Here is a 22,176-nt window from a genome sequence, read left to right as displayed (position 1 = left end):
TCAAATGTGACTTTAGACATTAGCTGTGTGACAATGGGCAAGTCACTTAACCCTGTTTGCTTCAGTTTGCTCATCTGTAAATGATCTGGAGAAGAAAATGGCAAACAACTGTGGTATCTTTGGCAAGAAAACCCTAAATGAGGTCACAGAGTCAGACATGACTGATAAACAACTGAACAACAAATACTTTGGATCTGATCTACTTTTCTATTCATTTCATAATGCTCTCTTTAACAAACTCTATTTCCAACCAAACTGAACTTGCTTGAACTCATAACTCTGTATGCCTCCTATGAATTCGTGCAGAATTATTGAAATATACTTCCTCCTCAATTGTCAAATCTTATCTTTCTTCAAGAATAAATTCAGGTTCCAATCCTTTGGGAAGCCTTCCCAGATCACTTTAGTTGGTGATCTCTCATTTTTAAAATGACTTGTATATATGATGTCTTCCTTCATTAAGGATGGGCATAGTTTTATTTCTGATTTGTGATCCTGGGTGCTCATGGCCACTCAGAGCAATTGGTATGAGGACTCGGTGAGTTTAAGGACCTAATAATAAAGAGACTTGATTAGTTTCCCTTTACATTTCCATTCTTTTATTTGAAATCCATTTCCTCTCCAAATGAATCATTATGCAGTAACCCAACATCTGCACTCGTGAAGAGCAGAGGGGGGCCTAATCATAAAATGTATTTGTTCAAAAGTGATATAGTAAAGGATACTCATTACAGTTGGCTGCAGACAGAACTAGAATGCTTTGAATCTCAAAATCTGTGTTCAGATTCAGAGAATGATTTGGCTGCAAATTAGATTGGAGTGGTGGTGGGACAGGTCTTTCTAAAGATGTCTTCCTAACATTGTATTTTATGTACAGGAAAACTTATAACTTGGAAATTTTAGACATGTCCTTACTTCTTGGAGGTCCTAGGATGTTATTTGGTGGGGAGAAATATTTAATCTACTCTCTCTGATTCAGGATCATTGAATGCAGTGATTGGTTGAGAGAAATGAGAGCTTGCCATTGGAATAGTTTGTTATTTACTCAGCTTCCCCTAAATTTGCAATGAAAATAGTCTTATCTATAAAGTCAGATGATTTGGGAGCATTTAGACCTCAAAGCACACTTATGTATTTAGTTGTTATTTACATATTACTATATCATTAATTGTATTTATATTTCATTTTAGTGTTATTAATTATATTATATTACAATAATTTGTTTTTAGTTATTTACCTAGTTATTATTTATTTTTCATTTGGACTTTTAGGGGAAAATTAAAAGAAAACAAAAAAGCATACTTACAGAATACTAGGAAAGTGATATGGGCATGCATTTTCTCAGGGAGTTTTGTTTCTTAAATGCCTAGCTGGTACCAATAGAAAGTTCTTGTTTGATTTTCTAAGAGTATGGGTCTAAAACATCATAGAGACACTCATGACTTTTCCCTCTCTAATTCTGTACGTGCTACCTCATTTTCCATAGGGAAAATCAAGGGTTTTTCTATAAAAAAAAAGGGTTTATAGAGGTACTTGTGACTTTTCTTCTCTTCTTATAAATTTATAAGTACTACCTCCTATTCTATAGTAAGGGGAAAACTGTTATAAGGATACTTATGTTAAAGAGAAAAAGGACCCAGTTTACCAATATAACCACACAGAAATTCTCTAGCAAACCATATCAATTCTTTTATATTCATGAAGGAAGTTTGTTACTTGCAGTTGCAAAAATCTTAAATGGCAAGTAGGTGGTATATTAGATAGCCTTGGAGGCAGAAACACATGAATTCAAATCCAACCTTATATGTTTATTAACTGTATGATCCTGGGCAAGTCAACACCACTGTCTAGTTCAGCTAGTACTTGACTCCCAGGATTTTTGTGAAGATCAAATGGAACAATATTTATAAAGCACTTTGTAAACCTTAAGCATCATTGTCGTCATCGTCTTCTTCTTCTTCTTCTTCTTCTTCTTCTTCTTCTTCTCCTTCTTCTTCTTCTCCTTCTTCTTCTTCTCCTTCTTCTTCTTCTCCTCCTCCTCCTCCTCCTCCTCTTCCTCCTCCTCCCCTTCCCTTTTCTACTCCTCCTCCTTCTGCATTTTCATCATTACCAGGAATATGGAGCTATAGAAACTGGGTATTATGGAAAACAGTAAGTTTTGTTAGACCTTCTCCAGCATAGTGTCACAGTTTTAAAATATTTCACTGATACATTGTGTTACTTTCTAAAGCCATAACCATTAGAAAACCCTTTGTAGAAGGAAATGTAATTGATTAAATGAATCACTATGATCAACACATCTGACATTGTATACAACATTCTACACCTATGGAAATATATTTTATAATCGTTCCTCTAGAACCAACTTTGGTCACTGACTTTAATGTAAATTATTATGTCTTTATGTGTTAGCATAATATTTCTCTATCCATTTTAAATGCTTGTAAAATTGAGTTATTTACTTGAGCATTTTCATAACTAAATCCTGAGACTTCTTATAGTTTAAATTCTGGATTTAGTTAATACGATACATAAGTTCTTGATGTGATATCAGTGGAAAAGAGCTCTTCTCCAACTTGGAGACATATTCTCATGCTTCTGTGTAGTTAAAGCTGAAGTATGATTAACTCTTGTAATCCAGTCTTTGACAATACAGACAAATACTCATAGCTATTCTATTTTATTCAAAATTGCTTAATATAGTATTTATGTTTTTATGTGTGACTATTTTTAGGGGGAATAACTGCTACAGTATTAGAAAAGCTCAAAAGAAGACTGCTGGAATTTTCTAGGTTAGCTAATGAATAATATCGATTATTTTTGATTTGAAATAACTTTGGGGGCAGCTAGGTGGTGCAGTAGATAAATCACTGGCCCTGGATTCAGGAGGACCTGAGTTCAAATATGACCTCAGACACTTGACACTTACTAGCTATGTGACCCTGGACAAGTCACTTAACCCTCATTGCCCTACCCCCCCATATATATACACACACACACACACACACATACACACACACACACACATACACACACACACACACACACACACACACACACACACACACACACACACACACACACATATATATATATATATATTATGATATAAAATACACCTTGCATGGTATATATGTGTATTTGTATATATCATGCAAGGTGTATTTTAAGTGAGGAGGGAGGGAGGAAGAAAATTTAGAACATAAAGTTTTAAAAAAATCAATGTGAAAAATTTTATTCTTTTTACATATACCTTGGAGAAAATTATAAATAAATAAAAAAGAAATAACTTTGGCCCTATATCTGAACCTCAAAAAAATATCAGAATCAAAATTAAAAAGAGTGGCATCTCCCTAAGAGAAGAAGATTTGAGGTAAAGGGTTTGCCTTCACTAGAAGTATATAGAGCTAAATAACCAAAATTAAAAATACAAAAAATTAGCTATAAAGGAAATCAAGGGCAATTTAGTCCAACTGATACCCCAAATAGAACCCTTACTGTAAAATACATAAAACATACTTATTTAACTTTTGCTTGAAGACTTTTAATGAGAAGGAACCCATTTTTTCCTAGGAAAATACATTCCATTTTTGGTTAACTCTAGTTCTGAAGCAAGATATTCCTGACATATCTAAATTTGTCTATTTGGACAGAGCTCCTGATTTAGCCTTCTTGGGACATGCTAAGCAAATCTAATTAATTCCTCTTCTTCAGGAAGGCTTTTTTAAATATTAAAAGACAGATATCATATTCCCAGTTTTTTTTTTCTTTTCTTTGCTCTAGACTGATTAATTATGTGCTATTCCTTTACCCTTTTCTCATCTGACATGAAATCTGAAGCATATGAAGTAGGCTTCCTCTGGATATTCTCCAACTTGTTAATGTCTTTCCTAAATTGTGGTCTCTAGAAATGAAAATAATATTCAAATATGCTCTGCCTTTGGCAAAGAACATCAAGATTATCACTTTAAAGCTATTCCTCTCAGTTCACCTCAAGGTCATGTTAGCTTTTTATGATGTTATAACATACTATTTACTACTTATATTGAAATTGAATTCTACTAAAGACCCCAGATCATTGTCAGTCAAACTGTGGTTTAACCACTTTTTGTGGCTGATGTAAAAGAGAATTTATTCATATATAAATTACACTGATAGCCTCTGATTTACCTTCCAATTCTGAAATTTTTGTATTCTTTGAAAGATGAGTTAGTGATGGCAACTGATGTAATGTGGGTACAAAAGGAACTCTCTTGTGGTTGAAAAGAAAAGAAAGTTGCAGTTTTTTGTGTAGACCAAAGGCAAAGTCAGTTACCATGAACATTTCTCCATTTTGTCTCTGTCTAATTTAGTATCAGAAAATGTAAGTGATAGTGTTTGGAGGAAAAAAAATGTTTAAAGTCTCTTGGGATACTAAAATATGGCTCCCACAAATTAAGAAAAAAATAATCATTTAGAACAGAGAAAGAGGCATAGAAGTCATCATTCACTTTTAGTAAAATAATCAAGACAAGATACAAAGAGGGAATAGTTAACTTGCAGAACATGGAAAAAATAAAGGCCTAGGGATTTTCAGTGCTTGAAATGCCATAGATAAGATAAAGCTGTTTTCCTTGCAACACAAAGGAAAATCGTTTTAATTAAAAAAATATGAATAAAAGTTAGTTCAATTCAATGTCAATGCAAATGTACCTGTGTTTGTATTTCTTTTAATCTTATACTTTGTTGTGCTTTTTTTTTTTTTTTTTGCGGGGCAATGAGGGTTAAGTGGCTTGCCCAGGGTCACACAGCTAGTAAGTGTCAAGTATCTGAGGGCAGATTTGAACTCAGGTCCTCCTGAATCCAGGGCCAGAGCTTTATCCACTGTGCCACCTAGCTGCACCCATGTTTATCTTTCATATAAGCTATTTATATAAAGGAGTTAAATGATTTATTTCAATAAGGTGATAGCTTTGAAAGTTCAAGCGCATAGCATAGACCATTATACATAGATGGACATACTTAAAAGAGCAATATTTATGACATCTTTAAGGTCTAAATAGACATTATAGAACTGATATAGTCAACTCAACCTTTAAAATCATTGCACCAGAAGGACCAAATGTTTTCCTTTAAAGGATATAACTTACCTTGAAAAAGGAAAATTTTCCTAAGTTTTATGTTTTGTATATTACAAATTTGCTATGTGTCAAGTACTTACTTTATAATAAACAATGGATTCCACTAACAACAAAAACTTCATGTTAATAATTGTATTGTTAAATTGTTTACATTATCAGTCCAGACTGCTCTGTATGGAGCAAGAATAACTTCTCTCTAAATCTTGTTTTTCTTGTGATTAATATTTTATTGAGCATTAATAAATACAAAAAAATACAGAAACTGAAAAAAATAAAACCTCTCAGAAATATTAGAACAACTATCCCTATACAGTCACCAAGGGAGATAATCTTCCATGATGTATAGCATATATGCCATTTTAATATTTATAATGTTTTTTCTCTCTCAGAGTTTTTAATTATTAACAAGGGATTCATTTAAAAGGACATTTTGTCTTTATTGCCCCAAATTAAAAAAAGACATTTTCTATATTCAGTTTAAGATGATGAGTAAAATAACTAGACTGATTTTTTAAACTGAGGGACTAGTTAAAATCTAATGTTCCTACTTGCTTTATCTAAATTTCATAAGTGCAAATTATAATAAGCATTGTGAGACATCATAGAGAGCTGGCCTAAGAATCAAGAAGTCCTTAGTTTAAATCTTACCACTAACACTTATTGGCTGGGCCACTGTGGACAAGTCACTCAATTTCTCAGTGCCATAGTTAAATATAAGATTATAAAGTATAGTGTGATTATTCCTTTGTTTACTGCTCTATTTACTATGTCAGGTTTTTATTTAGCTATCTTTCCAAGTATTTTTCATTTCTCTATCTCCCTAGACCTACCTATGTTGGACAATCAATATGAATAAATACTTTAGGATTACTTTATTTAAAGTGAAAAAAAATGTTTTACAAGTCATTTTCCCCAGACCTCTACCAGAAATTTAAGAAATGTCACACTTTGGATAAGTGTATTATGCTGTGGATGAAATATTGGTCATTAATAGTACATGTGCCCAAGAAAGCCCTTAAGTTAGTTTTCATACTTCCTGTTGCTTCTGTGTGGCTTGACTTGTCAGAAGCCGCTAATCAGTGGTAACATTAAAATTCCCTCCATCCCCACTTTTCACCCCTCTCTCCACACCTAAGCAATACATCCCAATGATAAACGTCAAAGTTTCAACCCACTACTTTCTGAAAGATGAACATCCTATACTGTAGAGATACTAGATATGCACAAAACCATTATGATTAAACAATTGCAGAAAACTGTGATTTTATCTATAAAATCAGAATTTACATGGTCCTAGTGTAGAATTTTAAAGTGTTCTAAATATTTTGTCATTTTAAGAGTACTTTTCCAGAAATATGTTATAGGAAAGAAAGTTTTCTACCATGGCATCAGGCAAATACTTAATCAATACTGAATCAAAATGACTTCATGAATTTAACTGAACTTTAAAAAAAACTTAATTCATCTATTCTTCTAAGCATTTTTATCTCTCCTACTTCCCCCTTCTATTGAACAATTAAAAAGAAAAAAAAAGAAATTACTTAAAACAAATATGCATAATACAGTAAAGCCAATTCTAGCATGGGCAATACCAAAAACCATATAACTTTTTCTGAATTTTAAGTCCTGTTAAGTGTCAATTGCACTGATTTTTGTGTGATTTTGTTTTGGAAAGTTGATAATGCTTGGCAAATAGATTTGAGAGAAAACAAGGCAAACAGTTACAAAAGAGAGAAATAGAGAACTGAGCACTAATGCAGTTGTGATAGCTAATATGAATCTGATCAAGGAAAAATAAAAGTTTTTCCTGTCTTACTTTTTATTTTGGCAAACTTGCCATTTTGAATTGTCCCTGAAGTATTACCTGTGAAGGGATAAAGTAATTAATATGTCCTTAAGCACTTTCCTTTAAAAAACCCAGGACTTTGCCAGTGTGGCTAGTCCCTTCCCTGAGCATCTCATGACTCAGTGATTTTGCAGACATTCTTTATGAGTTGCAGAGGCCAAACTAGTAGCTACATGATTTTTATGTTCTTTGATGAACCTCTCTGTGGTTTCCATTTGTGCGTTGGGTGACAAAAACAGAATAATACGCAGAGACTATTGCTGCATGAATACCTAAAGATTGTGCAATCTGATAGGTCCTCTGAAAACTTATCCTCTACTCTCAGACCTTTTGAAAATGCAGAGGTCCTCAACATCATGATACTACATCATGGTTGAAATTTAATGGAGCAGTGTTCTTCCTCATTTACATATGGAAAGACTATACTACATTTGCTATTTTAACTGTAGAGGTTGAATGACTTTATCACTACAAATAAACAGTTGCTGTATCATTGCTTTGTATTGGGGCAATATTCCCATAATTTGGGAGTATAACTACAATTTTCAGATTATCTGCGGTTTTCAAAGGCTTTTATACATTTAATAAAATGTACAAGGCTCAATTTTCATTAGTACTCTCAGGAAAACTTAATATCTTGGCATTAAATTCCTCTAGAATCTGACTTCAAACTACATTTTATGCTTTATTTCATTTTATTCTGTTCAAGTATGCTGTATTTCCCATTCAACTGTACTGGTAGTTGTTCACTGAACTTAATATTCCATCTCTTGCCTCTTTGTATTTGAACAAATTCTTCCCCATTCCTGGAACATGCTCCCTACTCATCTTTGTCTTTTGAAATCCTTTGGGTGCCCCTTTGTCCATGAAGCCTTCCCTAATTTCTGAGTCATTTTGTGCTCTTTGCTTCCTGAAGTTATGCATGGTTATCCAGTAACATTTGTATATGTTTTTACCTCCAATTACAATACAAATCCCTTTAGGATAGAGACTGTCATTTTTGTCTTAACCACAGTACCTAGTGTGGTATCTTATATGTAATAGATATTTATAATTAACAGATGTTGAATTGAGTTGAACTAAAGGGAAACATCTTAAAGGAAAAATTTTAGGAACATTATCATCACAGCATTCCTCATTTGTATAGTGTTGTTGTTGTTCAGTTGTGTCTGAGTCTTTGTGATCCCAGTTGGGGTTTACTTGGCAAAGATATTGGAGTAGTTTGTCATTTCCTTCTCCAGCTCATTATATAGATAAATAAACTAAGGCAAATAGTGTTACGTGACTTACCCAGGGTCACACAGTAAGTATCTCAGGCTGGATTTGAACTCAGGAAGAGGAATCATCTTGATTCCAGGCGTGGCACTCTGTTCACTATCTATGCCAGCACATACGGGGTCTCTTAGTGAAGCTGATCTTTCACTTTACATAAAGAGCAACTGTGGGATGATACCAGTCAATTAAATATAGGTGAAATAAAAATAATATAACTACAAGATGTAATTTTTGGCATTGATCTGAATGATTTTTCAGACCAACATCCTTATTTAATAGGTGAGAGAAATTCTCACCAAGAGGTTAAGTGACTGGTCATCTATTTACATTGTGGCAGGGCTAGAATATCAAATAAGTTTACTGCTATCTAATCTAGTAATGTCCTTTCTACTAGACCATGTTGCACTATAAGGTCATACTTGTAATTAGTGATCATATAATTGACCTTATTATCTCAAATATTACTTTGAAGATTTTTCATCATTATGTTCATGAATATATAATATAAATAAATATAATCATTATGGCCATTAAAAATAATAATTATTATTGATTCAATTAATTTAAAAAAACATTTGTTAATTGCTACAATAGGAAGAAAATTGTACTAGGTCGATGTAAAAGTATATCAAACAAAAATGGGTTGAGTTACAAAAAATGTTCCCCCAATTAAAAAAAACTCAATGTAAGCAGTAATATATTTTAAACACATATACATATCATTTCAAATTAATGAATAAAAATGTTTATTAAGTGCTCAGTATATAGAATGAACATGGTAAATAAAAATGGAAAATTAGTTACTTTAATAAGTTAAAATGTTTCAGGCTAGATTTGTATTTCAAACATGACTGAGCTAGGTGTGTAGCTAATATCAATCCAATGATCAGAAGAAATAAATTGAATAATCATTTCACATGAGTGGCCAGAATAAAATAGAACTTCATTGTTTTGATGGATTAAGGAATATATGTGGGGGCAGCTAGGTACCGGCCCTGGAGTCAGGAGGACCTGAGTTCAAATCCAGCATCAGACACTTGACACTTACTAGCTGTGTGAACTTGGGCAAGTCACTTAACCCCAATTGCCTCACTAAAAAAAAGAAGAAAAAAAAGAAAAGAAAAAGAAGGAATATATGTGGACTTTCTGTGCCAAGATAATTGAGTGAGGAAACAACCCTCTGGAACTCTCCCAAATTTCCCCTCCAAACCAACATAAAACTGCTTCTGAATCTTTCCAGCAGCAGGGAAGCAGCCTACCAACCCAGCAGGAAAGGTCTGTCTTATCTAGGTGGGAGGGAAGTGAGGTCCAGAAAGAAAAGCAGCAGTAGCTGCTGCTTCTGGTCTCACCGCAGGGGGCCTGAAGCATGTGTCTGAGCCTAGGGAAAATCACCAGTGGAGGCTCCATCCACCTGAAAACCAGCAGCTCCTTGGGCAAGTGAGAGGTTTGGGCAGTATAGCAGGGACCCTTACTAAGCCCCCCACAGCTAGCAGAGACCACCAGGGAAGCTTTAACCCCACTGTTAAGCCCCATACAAGACTGGTCAATAGCAAGTTCCCATCTCTGTAATCTCTCAGCAGAGAGATTGTCCTTCCAGGGCAAACCAGCATCAGGGGGCTCCAACTCTTAGCAGATTTGCAACAAAATTACTCTTCCAGGGCATGTTAGCCGAGGGAATTGTTTACCGTAGCAACCCAGCAGCTGGGGCCCCTACACTAGGGCAGATTGGAAACAGAATTATGCCTGAAGGCCTGTTAACAGAGAGCCTCAGTTAATAGAAGAACACAGCAGCAAGGCACCACCCCTGGAGTAGATTAACAACAAGATCACTCCTCCAGGACCCACCAGCAGAAAGACTTTTTTAACTTTTGCAACCCAGAACCAGGACACCACCTCTGGAAAAGACCAGCCTACACCCAGAGGAGGCCAAAAGAAAGGAATAACGCCACCCCTGCCCCCCGCAATGCCAATCTTACTCTACAGAGAAAGCAAGCAGCTAAGCTCTGAAGCCCAGTGAAAGCCATTCATAAGAGTCAGAGTCTTAGAAAAAAAACAAAAAAAACCCAAAAAAACTTGGAACAGTATAGGAATAGAGCCCAACTCTCTAATAAAAACATCAAGTCACAAAAATGAACAAAAAACCCCACAAACCAACCAACAAACAAACAAAAATACCACCACAAACGATAGGGAAAATCAAGGCATAAACATAGAGGAGGACAACAGTAACAAAACGGTTACAGGTGAAGCTTCAATAAAAATGTAAATTGATCTCGGGCCCAAAAAGAACACAAAAAGGACTTTTAAAAGCAAATTAGAGAAGTAGAAGAAAAAATGGGGAAAGAAATAAAAGTAATGCAAGAGAACCATGAAAAAGAAATACAAAAATTTACTGAGGAAAATAATTCCCTAAAAACAGATTTAGCCAAATGGAAAATGAAGTACTAAATTCCACTGAAGAAAATAATTCTTTAAACAGTAGAATTTAACAAATGGAAACTGATGACTCCATGGGACACCAAGATGCAATGAAACAAAATCAAAAAAGTAAAGAAGAAGAAGAAGAAGAAGAAGAAGAAGAAGAAGAAGAAGAAGAAGAAGAAGAAGAAGAAGAAAATGTGAAATTTCTCATTGGAAAAACAACTGACCTAGAAAATAGATGCAGGAGAGATAATATCAGAATTATTAGACTATCTGAAAGCCATGATTAAAAAAAATATGCATAGTATCTTTCAAAAAATTATCAAAATTCCCTGATATATTAGAACCAGAGGGCAAAATATAAATTAAAAAATCTACCAATCACCACCTGAAAGAGATCACAAGATGAAAATTGCCCAGAACATCATAGTCAAATTTCAAAGTTCACAAATGAAGGAGAAAGTATTGCAAGCAGTCAAAAAGAAACAATTTAAATACCGTGGAGCTACAGTCAGAATTACACAGGATTTGGCAGCTTCCACATTAAAGAATCACAGGGCTTGGAATATAATATACCAAAAGGGAAAGGAGATGGGTTTACAACCAAGAATCACCTACCCAACAAAATTAAATATTTTCTTTCAGGTGAAAAAATCAACATTTAATGAAATAGAGGACTTTCAAGCATTTCTGATTAAAAGGCCATAGTTGAATAAAAAATTTGTCTTCCAAATATAAGACTCAAGATTAATATAAAAAGGTAAAAAAGAAACAAGAAAGGAAAACTGTAAGAAATTCAATATGGTTAAAGTGTTTATATTTCTATATGATAATATTTATAAATCTCAGCAAATTTATTATAAGATCAATTAGAAGGAATATATGTAGAGAGAGAATGTGTTTATGAGGTGATATTGAAGGGATGATAATATTTGTAAGTCTTAACTTTACTGTAAGAATAATTAGTAGTATATGTAGAAAGAGGGTGTGTTTATAAGGTGAAAATGATGGGACAACTTCCCCCCCAAAAATAAAGGGGTAATACAGAAATTGCATGGAAGAAAGAGGGGGGAAATTGAATGAGGTGAATTGTCCCCCCTACATACACACAAAAGAGGCAAGAAAGAAGTATAATAATTGAGAGGAAGATGGGGGATAGGCAAAGACTAAACCTTAATCAATGAATCAATGAGAAACACAAAAGAAAGTGGTCTAGCAGTAGCAGATCTCAAAATGTATTATAAAGTTGGAATTATCAAAACAGTTTGGTACTGGCTAAGAAATAGAGAGGTGGATAAGTGGAATAGAATAGGTACAAATTACACTATAGTAAATGACTATAGTAACCTAAAGATCCAAGCTTCTGGAACAAAAACTCACTATTTGACAAAAACTGCTAGTAAAACAGGAAAACAGTATGGTAGAAACTATTTATAGACCAACATCTCTTACTGTATACTAAAATAAGGTCAAAATGGCTACATGATTTATACATAAAGGATGATACCATAAACAAATTTAGAGAGTATGAAATTTTTTATCTGTCAGATTTATAGACAGAGGAAAAGTTTAGGACCAAAGGAGATAAAGAGAGCAAAACAAAATGTGAAATAGAACATTTTGATTATATAAAATTTAAAAAGTTTTTACACAAACAAAACTAATGTAACCAAGAATACAAGGGACACAGATAACTGGAAAAGAATTTTTGAAACAAATAACTCTGATAAAGGCCTCACTTCTCAAATATATAAAGAAATGAGTCAAATTTATAAAACTACAAGTCATTCTGCAGCTAATAAATGGTCAACGAATATGAACAGGCAGTTTTCAGACAAAGAAATAAAAGCTATCTATAACCACATGAAAAAATGCTCTACATCACTATTGATCATAGAATTGCAAATTAAAACAACTCAACCACCTCACACCTATAAGAATGGCAAATATAACAAAAACAGAAAATATTGGATATTGAAGGTGATGTGGGAAAGCTTAGACAGTAATCCACTGTTGGTGGAGTTATGAAAAGATCCAAACATTTTGGAGAGAAATTTGGAACTATGCCCATAGTACTATAGAACTGTTCATAGTCTTTGATTCAGCAATACCAAAGACATACCTCAAAACAGCAAGATCTATTTGTTTAAAAATATTTATAGCAGCTCTTTTTGCAGTGGCTAAGGATTGGAAATCAAAGGAATGCCCATCAATTAGGGAATGGCTAAATAAGCTATAGTATCTGATGGTGTTGGAATATTATTGTGCTATAAGAAATTATAAGCAGGATGATTTCAGAAAGTCCTGGAAAGACTTGTATGAACTGATATATAATGAAATGAGCAAAACCAAGAGAACTTTGTGCACAGAGACAGCAATATTGTTTGATGAAGAACTGTAAATGACAACTATTCTCAGTAATACAATGATCCAAGATAATCCCAAAGTACTATTGATGAAACATACTATCCACTTACAAAGAAAGAACTGATATTGATTGAACACATACTTAAGCATGCTATTTTCACATTCTTTCATTTTTCTTTTATTCAATTTTCTTACACAAAATGATCTAATATGACAATGTTTTACATAATTGTACATGTATAACCTATATCTGATTAACACCTCAGGGAAGGGGAAGGGGGAGGCTGAGGGAGGAAAGGAGGGATACAATTAGAACCCCAAACTATAAATAAAATGTTTATTATTTTTAAAAATAAAAAATAAAACAGGAAAAAAGGAATATATGTGAGAATGGCTTTGGGAAGCTGTTTATTCATTAAGGTACATATCTGACTTTTCTATGGGGGCAAGTTAGTATTAATTTCTAAGAAGCCTTGATATCACTGGGAATGGTGTGAATGTCTTTGAGGGAGATCAGGAGTCAGGATAGACAGCACAGTTTTGACAGAGAAGTTCTATAATGAGGCAGAGAAGCTTGGTCAAGTCCTTGGACAGGTGGTCACTGAACCATACTAAAGAAACTGTTGTGGCAATTTCTGCCCATACCCCCTTCTATACACAGAATGCCCAGGTACCATTGGATGAGACTCTTTTGATTCTTTCAGATATTCCTGTTGATTGACTAGTTTATCATTTGTGATCTCACAGCTAAGGAGTATTAGTCCATAAGGGTCATTTCATCTTCTTAAAATGTCTCTGAAAAATAATTCTATATGAATACTACAAAGTTAATGCTTATATATTTTCCCACATTTTATATAATAGTGATATCATTCAAGATCATTTCCCAGGGTTATAATTTCAACTCTTGTAAGCAAATTGACATAGTAAGATTACAAAATATCAGAAGGCCAATTTCTAGATAGTAGAAGGACATGTCTTTTTGACCTTCTTATTAAAGAATCATTCAAAACACAGTATAAAAGAGAAAGAGTTCAAATGTTATTTGCTTCCAACATGAAGAGATTCAGTAGTCTGTCTGATATTTTCCTCTCACAGAATGATGGTCTTGGGAAATGTCAGGACAAACCTGTCACAGAGTAAGACTTGGAAACTGGGCTGTTTTCCTTGTATAGTACGCATCACCTTATGAGATGAAACCATGATCTCTTTTACTAATATTTGGTGCAAATCAACTGCAAACTAATATTTCAGTTGGCCATTCCTGTCACTCTAACATATCTCATGTATCGTTTATTGATTTATAGTATTTTGATTAAATACTTTTTTATGTGCAAGGCCCTCTCTTCCCAAATATTAAATAATATATTATAATAATACATATACTAAGGTGGTAGCTGAAGGTTAAAAGAAAGACACCTGAATTTGGAGTTGTGAGGTACAAATTATAGTTTTAGTTTCATTACTTATGGCTTCATCATTTTAACCAGTTACTTAATCTTTCTAGATCTCAATTTCCTCATCTTTGAAGTGGGAGTGTTTCTGATACTTATTTTATGTGTTTTAATAAGTATAAATTATAATGTATGTATTTTCACAAACTGCAGGGTACTATCTATATAAATGCTAGTAAGTATAAACGATTCAATAGTCATTTTTCCCCTACTGTGTTTTACACACTTGAGAAAGAAAAAAACAACACATTTTCAAACAATTGTTTTTCCTAATTAATCAGAGTACCTCTGACACTAGAACTTTACTAACACTGTTAAATCAATTCAGTTCGGGGGAATCAATTTAATTACTGATTATTGTATAGATTTAGAACAAATCACTTGAGTGATCCATTGAATATGTAACCAGGGGCAATTGCAACATTTTAAAAAAATCTTATATATCAATAAAGCTCTATTAGGTCTTAAGTCCTCAGTGGTGTGGAGGGGACTTTGGATTCTTGAAGGCTATGTCAGTGGTATTTGATCTCTGACAGGTCCTATCAATATGTCAAAGCTGAGAGAGTGGATCTGACTCTAGGTCAGTTAGAAAAAGATCAGTTTGGTTAAATTAGGAGAAACTTATCACCAGAAAGCTGGCCATGAGCTGTTGGAATTGTTTAACCCCTAGAAAACTAATGATGGCCACTCACCAAAGTGTGGCATAGCATCAGTGATCTGTGATAATTTATTTTAATGGGCCAATACCCTCATTGATTTTGCTGACCTTTTTAAATACCGAAGAAAATCAGTAAAAAACGTGTAATAAAAATGAAATATAGTTCACACTCAATTAGGCTATGGGATTGTTTTTGATGCCATGGTTTATTAGAAACCCGATGCCTAATAAAATTTGAAGATTAGCAAATTTGAAGATCATTCCTTCAATCTAGTAGGAGGCAAAGATGGGAAATATAGGAGGAAAACCTTAATGATACCTCTTTGAAAAGAAAAAAAAACACTTTGCTATTATTTCAGAGTCTCACGCTAATGAGTTTCTTCAAGTAGTAAGAAAGACATTTGGGTCATAAAATAGAAATAGCTTTGGAAGTAATTAAATGCAGGAATCTAGGCTTTTTGTTTATCCCAAAGAACCAGCTGATCAGTGCCTAGCAAAGAAGTAAAGCTGGCAGACATTATACACATTAGAGACTACAAAGTTACAAAGTACATATTTCTATATGTACTGAAAGGTACCTAGAAAATATATAGGAGGAAATCAGCAGCCTCACAGTCTGTTCCTGTTAGTTCTGAAGGGTGAACTCAATTCAGAATACTTGGTTGTCAAAGACAACTTGGTAGCACAGCATAGAAAGTGCTAAGCCCTGTCTCAGGAAGAACTGAGTTCAAATACAGCCTCAGATACTTATATGTGACTCTGGTTAAATAATTTAACCTCTCTCTGCCTCACTTTCCTGAAGAGTAAAATGAAGATAATATCACACCTACCTCCTAGAGCTGTTGTATGAATATAATTAATATTTGTAAAGTGCTTAGTACAGTGCCTGGAACATAGTAGGCCTTTCAAAAATGCTTGTTCCTTTTTTCCCACCTCTTTCATCTTTCTGTACTTTGAAGTATCCTATATCCTCACCTAGTTGAAGATTATGGTGAAACAAAGAGAACATTACCAAGTTAACCTAAATTTTTGTACATTATAATAAAATCAGCCAAAAAAATATTGGTAGTGCTCTTGTGACATTTCCTGGAGGAATAATTTACAAGGTACTTCAGAGTGAAATGGGGCTTAGGAGGAACTTGTGACCTAAGGGTTGTATCTCTGGTAAGAGTCTAAAGGATCTAAGAATAGATGATATGTGCTAATCACACTGGGAATTAGAGACTAGCCTTTTGAGCCTTTTCATAGGCAACTAATTACCTATAGCTGTCTAAACTTTTCAGTATTTTTCTGAGCTATTGATTAGATACTCCTCATAAGTTTGACAGAACAGTTAGGCAACAAATCCCTGTCTAAAACCAAAAGCTTAATTTTAAACCTTGGAGATATTTCTTAGTTAAACTGGGATGTGGGGCCAAGGAGAGAGAAGGTAAAGAACCTACTTGAGATGATTGCATTAAGCCATGAAAAAAGAAAGAGTGTAGGCAGAAATTAATGGGAAAATTTTCTACTAGACAAGTGTATCAAAGCTAGGAAAACAAGGATTCTCTTTCTTAGATGAACTAAGGAATCTTGTCTTCCAGAATGTGAGATTTTCATTTTGGTTTGGTTTTATTGTCCTCTACAAAGTAGAGCTTTTAAAAGACATAAATAAACCCAACTATTATTATAACACATCCCACCTATTTCTTCTTAAATAGTTGATTCCCTTTTGTGAATTCAGGTCAACCACTATGATGATATCACTGTGAATACTGTTAAGGGTTAAAATTCTAGCTTGTCTGTCTAAAATATCTAATGAGTGGTCGCCAATAAATGATAAGCTTTAGCAAGAGTTAGACTTTTAAGCATTTATTGAGGAGAATAAGAATTTGGTAAAGAGAGAGAAAAAGGCCTAGATTCCTATCTATTAAAGGGAGAGTACATTTCTAGCTCCGCTCTCCACCAGAGTCCAAAGGAAAGAGCGTGAGACCGAGCGCCAGTCTCTTCCTTCCTCCTCCCACTAGCCCGCGTCACTTCCTGACACCAAAAAAAAGACTCCTGGTCTTGCCCTCAAAGACCTTCGCTTCATGGGCAGAACTCTTCTACAGTAAGTCTCCAGCAGGTGGCGTCATTCCAATCGTTACAATACCATATTCTCATTGGATTCAGAAAGGAATTTCTGCTAAGTATTTCTTGTTTTTCTTATGAGCTATAAAATGTATGTGCAGAAAATAAAAACAGTGCTATTTTTCTATTTACTTATAACTTCTAACCATAATCTTGGATACAATATATAAGGCTTTCCAGTTAAAAGTATGACAAGGGAATATGCTTAATTTCCCCATCCTGGATCACACACCCCCCCTCCCAAACAAACAAACAAACAGATAAATACATAAATAAATAGATGAATGAATAAATTACTAAATAAATAGATGAATAAATTTTAAAAAGCAAATAAATAAATAAGTAGATAAATAAGTGAATAAATAAATAAGTATGCATACATATTGATATTTTTATGTGTATAAATATATATGTATATGTGTGTACATATGTAATATATGTATGTTTTTATATATGTATCGTTATTTCCTTGGGGTCTTACTCTATAGAATTTGTCTATTAGGATTGTTGTTCCTACCTGGGGATTCTTAATCCTAGCTTTCCAAAATAAAGGTTAGGTATAGTTCTTGTCTAGGTTTTCCCAAAAAAGTGAGCAACAGGGTGTCCACTCCTACAGTTACACAATGGGTGAGTATGTGATCTGTTCAGCCCACATGCCATGTCAGAACTTTTATCTCTTAGCTGAAGGGAAATGTCCTTTTCCTTCTTCAATATTAAATTGTTAAGAGATCTGCTTCCTCCCGGTGGCCAGTGTCCATCTTGTTAACTTAGGCACTCTTGAACTATTGGAAATTCTGTCTTGGTAACTTTCAAATTTATAATAACCCCATGGCTGGAAGCCTCCATTCCTAGAATTGCTTGTTCCTGATCTTTGTTCAGAAAAGAAAACAGTAATAATAAGAAGGCAGACAAGAACTGGAAATCCAAGAACTCCCTTCTCAAGCTATTTGCCATTTATGTCTTTTATAATTTGCTATTGTAAAACTCCATTACAATATTTGACTCATTTAAAATCTAGCAGCAATATAATAGGAGGGAACAGAGAGTTGTTAAGGTGCCATGTACTGTTAAGAATTTAAATATATCATTTCATGATTTTCACTACAACCTTGTAAAGTGAATGCTATGATTGTCTCCATTTTATAGTTAAGAAAATTGAGCCAGAGAATAAGTGACTTGCCTAGGTTCACGCATATACTAAGTGTTTGAAATGGGATTAGAACTAAAGTTTTCCTGACTCCAGACCCAGAATGCTTATCTATTTTCACTGTGCAACCTGTCTCATGGCCCACTAACACTCGTGGTTTCTCCCCTACAACTTAATGAGAGTATAATTTAGGCAAAAAGTGCTAAATTCACAACAGTAATAAGCCTCTGGTTAGGAAAATTCTTAACGTTTTGGCAAAGGTTGTGTTTTGGTAACAAAATAGCAGTTTATATTACATATATGTATCCTTGGAAGGGCATTCAGGAGTGGGGAACAGATCTTATCAGTATTTCCCTGTGTGTTTTAGTTATGGTTACACTAGTGAGGTAGCCTAGGCTTTTTGTTCTAAGACAACTAGAGTTTATGGACCTCCTCAATATTTCCCTTCTTTGCCCCAGTGTAGTCCTACTTTTCCTTTCCCCTTTCACTGGTTCTCCAGGGGATGCAAGTTCTGGACTCATCTCTCTATGACCAGACTTTCAACACCCTCAGAATCTTTTTGTCTGAGATAGCTTCTTTTCTTTATGAAAATTCCCTAGAAAATGACCTACATAATGGCTTTCATTGATTAAAGGAAGTACATAAACCCTGTTCATATTTAGTTCTATTTTATTGATTCAATTAATGTATTCTTTACCTAATAAATGTGATTACTTTTAAGAAGGCAAGACAATCAGTTGCGCCCCACCCCCATAGTCTCCTCAGTTTTAATATTTGTTGTCTTCAGCAAATTTAATGGAGTGTGTCTTACAGATTGTATACTCCCAAATTCCAGCTAGCTCTTTAAAGATTTGCATTATCCTTTATGAATTTCTTCCCCAATTCTTGGAATAAAGAAGCTAGGGGAAAGTCTGCATAACACAATTTAAAATCAAATCTAGTAATTAAGATTCTTTCCTCTCCAAAAGATTTAAACTCTTTAGTGGGGGAAAAAAGAAAAGCTCCTTTAGTATCAATCCATTTTAGTATCTTTCTGAGCTGAGGAAAAATTCAACTTCGAGGATCTTTAGGGTATTAAAACTCCTTTAGAAAGCAGCCAGTCCACATATTGCCCAAAGGACTATTATAGTGATGTGATAATGACAATGATAGGCTAAAGTGACCAGATTTACATGCACAGAGCTAGAGTCAAACTAAGCATAGTTATCAATGCAATACAATAATTACATGATGCTAATACAAAGGAAAGAAGTATGTGAGAGAAAAATAAGATAGGAGCATATGACAAATTGTACATCTATAAACACAAGTAATTCTAAATGACTTGAAGGTTGTATTGATAAGCATAGGCATTACTATCAGGCTACCCATGTAATTGTTTCCCCAGTTTCATCTGGTACATCAAAAGTCAATCTGGTCAGATATGCCTTCCTCTTCTATCACCTGCTAGAATATTTATCCTAAAGCTAATTGATATCAGGCTGGCAATAATACTAATCAAAACTGTAGGCCTACCTTCCAAATCCAGAGCTCCCTGCCTAGCAGGATTATTAGTTATTGAGGTAGATTATGTAATGTCGCCTTAATCTGCAGTGTCTGTTTCTGAACCACTCTGAGGATCAAGTAGACTCTGTATGATGGGCAGGGGTTTTTTTCTGGCTGGAATCCAGTGAGATAAATGTCTATCGATCTTTTGAACCTGCTTAACTCTGCATTTGGGCATAACTGTAATTTTCATCTGTACATTTCGGAATGTTATATTATGCCACATTTACTGTTTATAGATTTTCTTTTTATATGGGGAAAAAACCAAAAACCAAAACAAAACCAATATTTATGCTTCCATGGAGCACCAGAGGATTCTAGGTTGGGATCTTGGGTAGTGTGTCCAAAATATACTCTGACCAATCTGTCACGGTTAGTAATCTTTTTAAACAAAGGAGGAAAGAGGAAGCAACAATTTTCATGTAGAAGACACTGGGGAGCCTGCTACCAAAAAGGCATGATCATATGTAACGTAAATGCCCTGTTCCCTGCTTTGGAGCATATCTAGGAACATTTTGCAACTACTTCTACTCTGTTAATGATCTATTAAAAAGATTGACTATTCACTAGATACATAGTTAGAATTGATGTGCCTTCAAAAGGCACTAACTGGCCAAAGTGAGGTTTTCTTTCTTGACTTGAGTGTTCATGTGAGCCAGTAAAGGACTAAGCCCTTGGTGGGGGGAGAGGCCTCAGGCCTTTATGTCCCTACTAAAGCTGCCATATGAAACTGAAAATGTATTACCCTAATGTTTTCTCTCTCTCTCTCTCTCTCTCTCTCTCTCTCTCTCTCTCTCTCTCTCTCTCTCTCTCTCTCTCTCTCTCTCTCTCTCTCTCGTCTCTTCTGTCTATTCCCTTCTTGCCTTAGGAGGAGATTAAAGATTGTTATGACTTTATGAGTTCAAAAAGGGAAGAAAAATAAGCATGGAACCTGGATTCTATGACAGGATTTGACAGAAACTAGATGGCAAGTGGTGAAGTCAAAGACAAATGTCTAGCCCAATTCAGCAGTAGCAAAAATATAGACTCATTTATACTCATTGGACTTGCCACATTTAGAAGAGAATGTGGTGGGGTAGATATTATGTAGAAATTTTGCCTGAGCCCAGTCTCTCCAGGTCTGAGGTGATATAGGGAAGAATATGACTCTAGAAAATTGTGAGAAATATTTTATGACTTCTATGCTTGATATATTTTTTTTGCAGTAAATATCCCTTACTAAAAGCTATTAATTTCAGGTGGTTAAAGGAATCTTGACTCTTTATCACCAGCTGTTTGTGGGGGAAATACAGTAAGATGGGGGTTGGGGAGATGCATTAATGAGTTACACCAGCCCTACAGAAGTACCAGTGGAACTCTGGAGGGTTAATATGCTTCCTTTATAGAAGGCATGTTCTGATGAAGGTCTGTGCTCTATAACCTCATCATGTTGATGGGAGAGGGAGGATTGAATAATTTGATCAGGGTATGTACTAACCACCCCTATCCTATTAAGATCTAAATTGTGACTATGACTTTTATACCATTTAATAATATAGCATGTTGTACTTTGTGTGTAGCTTTCATTTAAACGTATAATGTATTACTTTGTATCATAGCTTTGTAGAATGTCTTGTAGCACCCTAAAGCACCATGATTGCAGGAATCAGATGTTCTTTTAGTTTTTCATCTTCCAAAGCATGGTGTAAAATGTTACATGTTTCTATTAAATTTAAAAATATTTCTTTCACTTTTCTAGTTTTATTTTTAAATGGCTATTCAATATTACTACAAAAATAAAATCTAAAGTACTAAATTAAAAAACAAACCTAGTCCATATTAGCCCAGAACCTTTAGCAGGAAGAACTGTGACACAGGTAATGCTGGAAATGGCCAGCATCCAGAAACCAGACAGACTCACAAGAAGGAGTGACAAGGAGACAACAACAGTAGACAATAGATATGAGTTGGGCTGACAAGTGGTGCCCATAAAATATTTAGACCATATAATATCAGTGAGAATCTAAGAGCAAATAAGAGCTGAAAGAGCACCATGCTAGCTAATGTGCATTTACCATTGGTGAGGTATCAGGAAATGAGAGACTGAGCTATGGAGCCTGGGATTAAAGTGAAGGACTCCCAGCTTTGGAAGAATTGACTAATTTCTCTGGCACTGAGATTCTGTGTTGACACAACCCAATTCTTCCAAAGACTGGAATGTTGAGATGAATGCTATTATTTTCTCCATTTCATAG

This window comes from Dromiciops gliroides, chromosome 1, assembly GCF_019393635.1.
Source record: "Dromiciops gliroides isolate mDroGli1 chromosome 1, mDroGli1.pri, whole genome shotgun sequence".
Lineage (NCBI taxonomy): Eukaryota > Metazoa > Chordata > Mammalia > Microbiotheria > Microbiotheriidae > Dromiciops > Dromiciops gliroides.
This window is presented reverse-complemented; position numbering follows the sequence as displayed.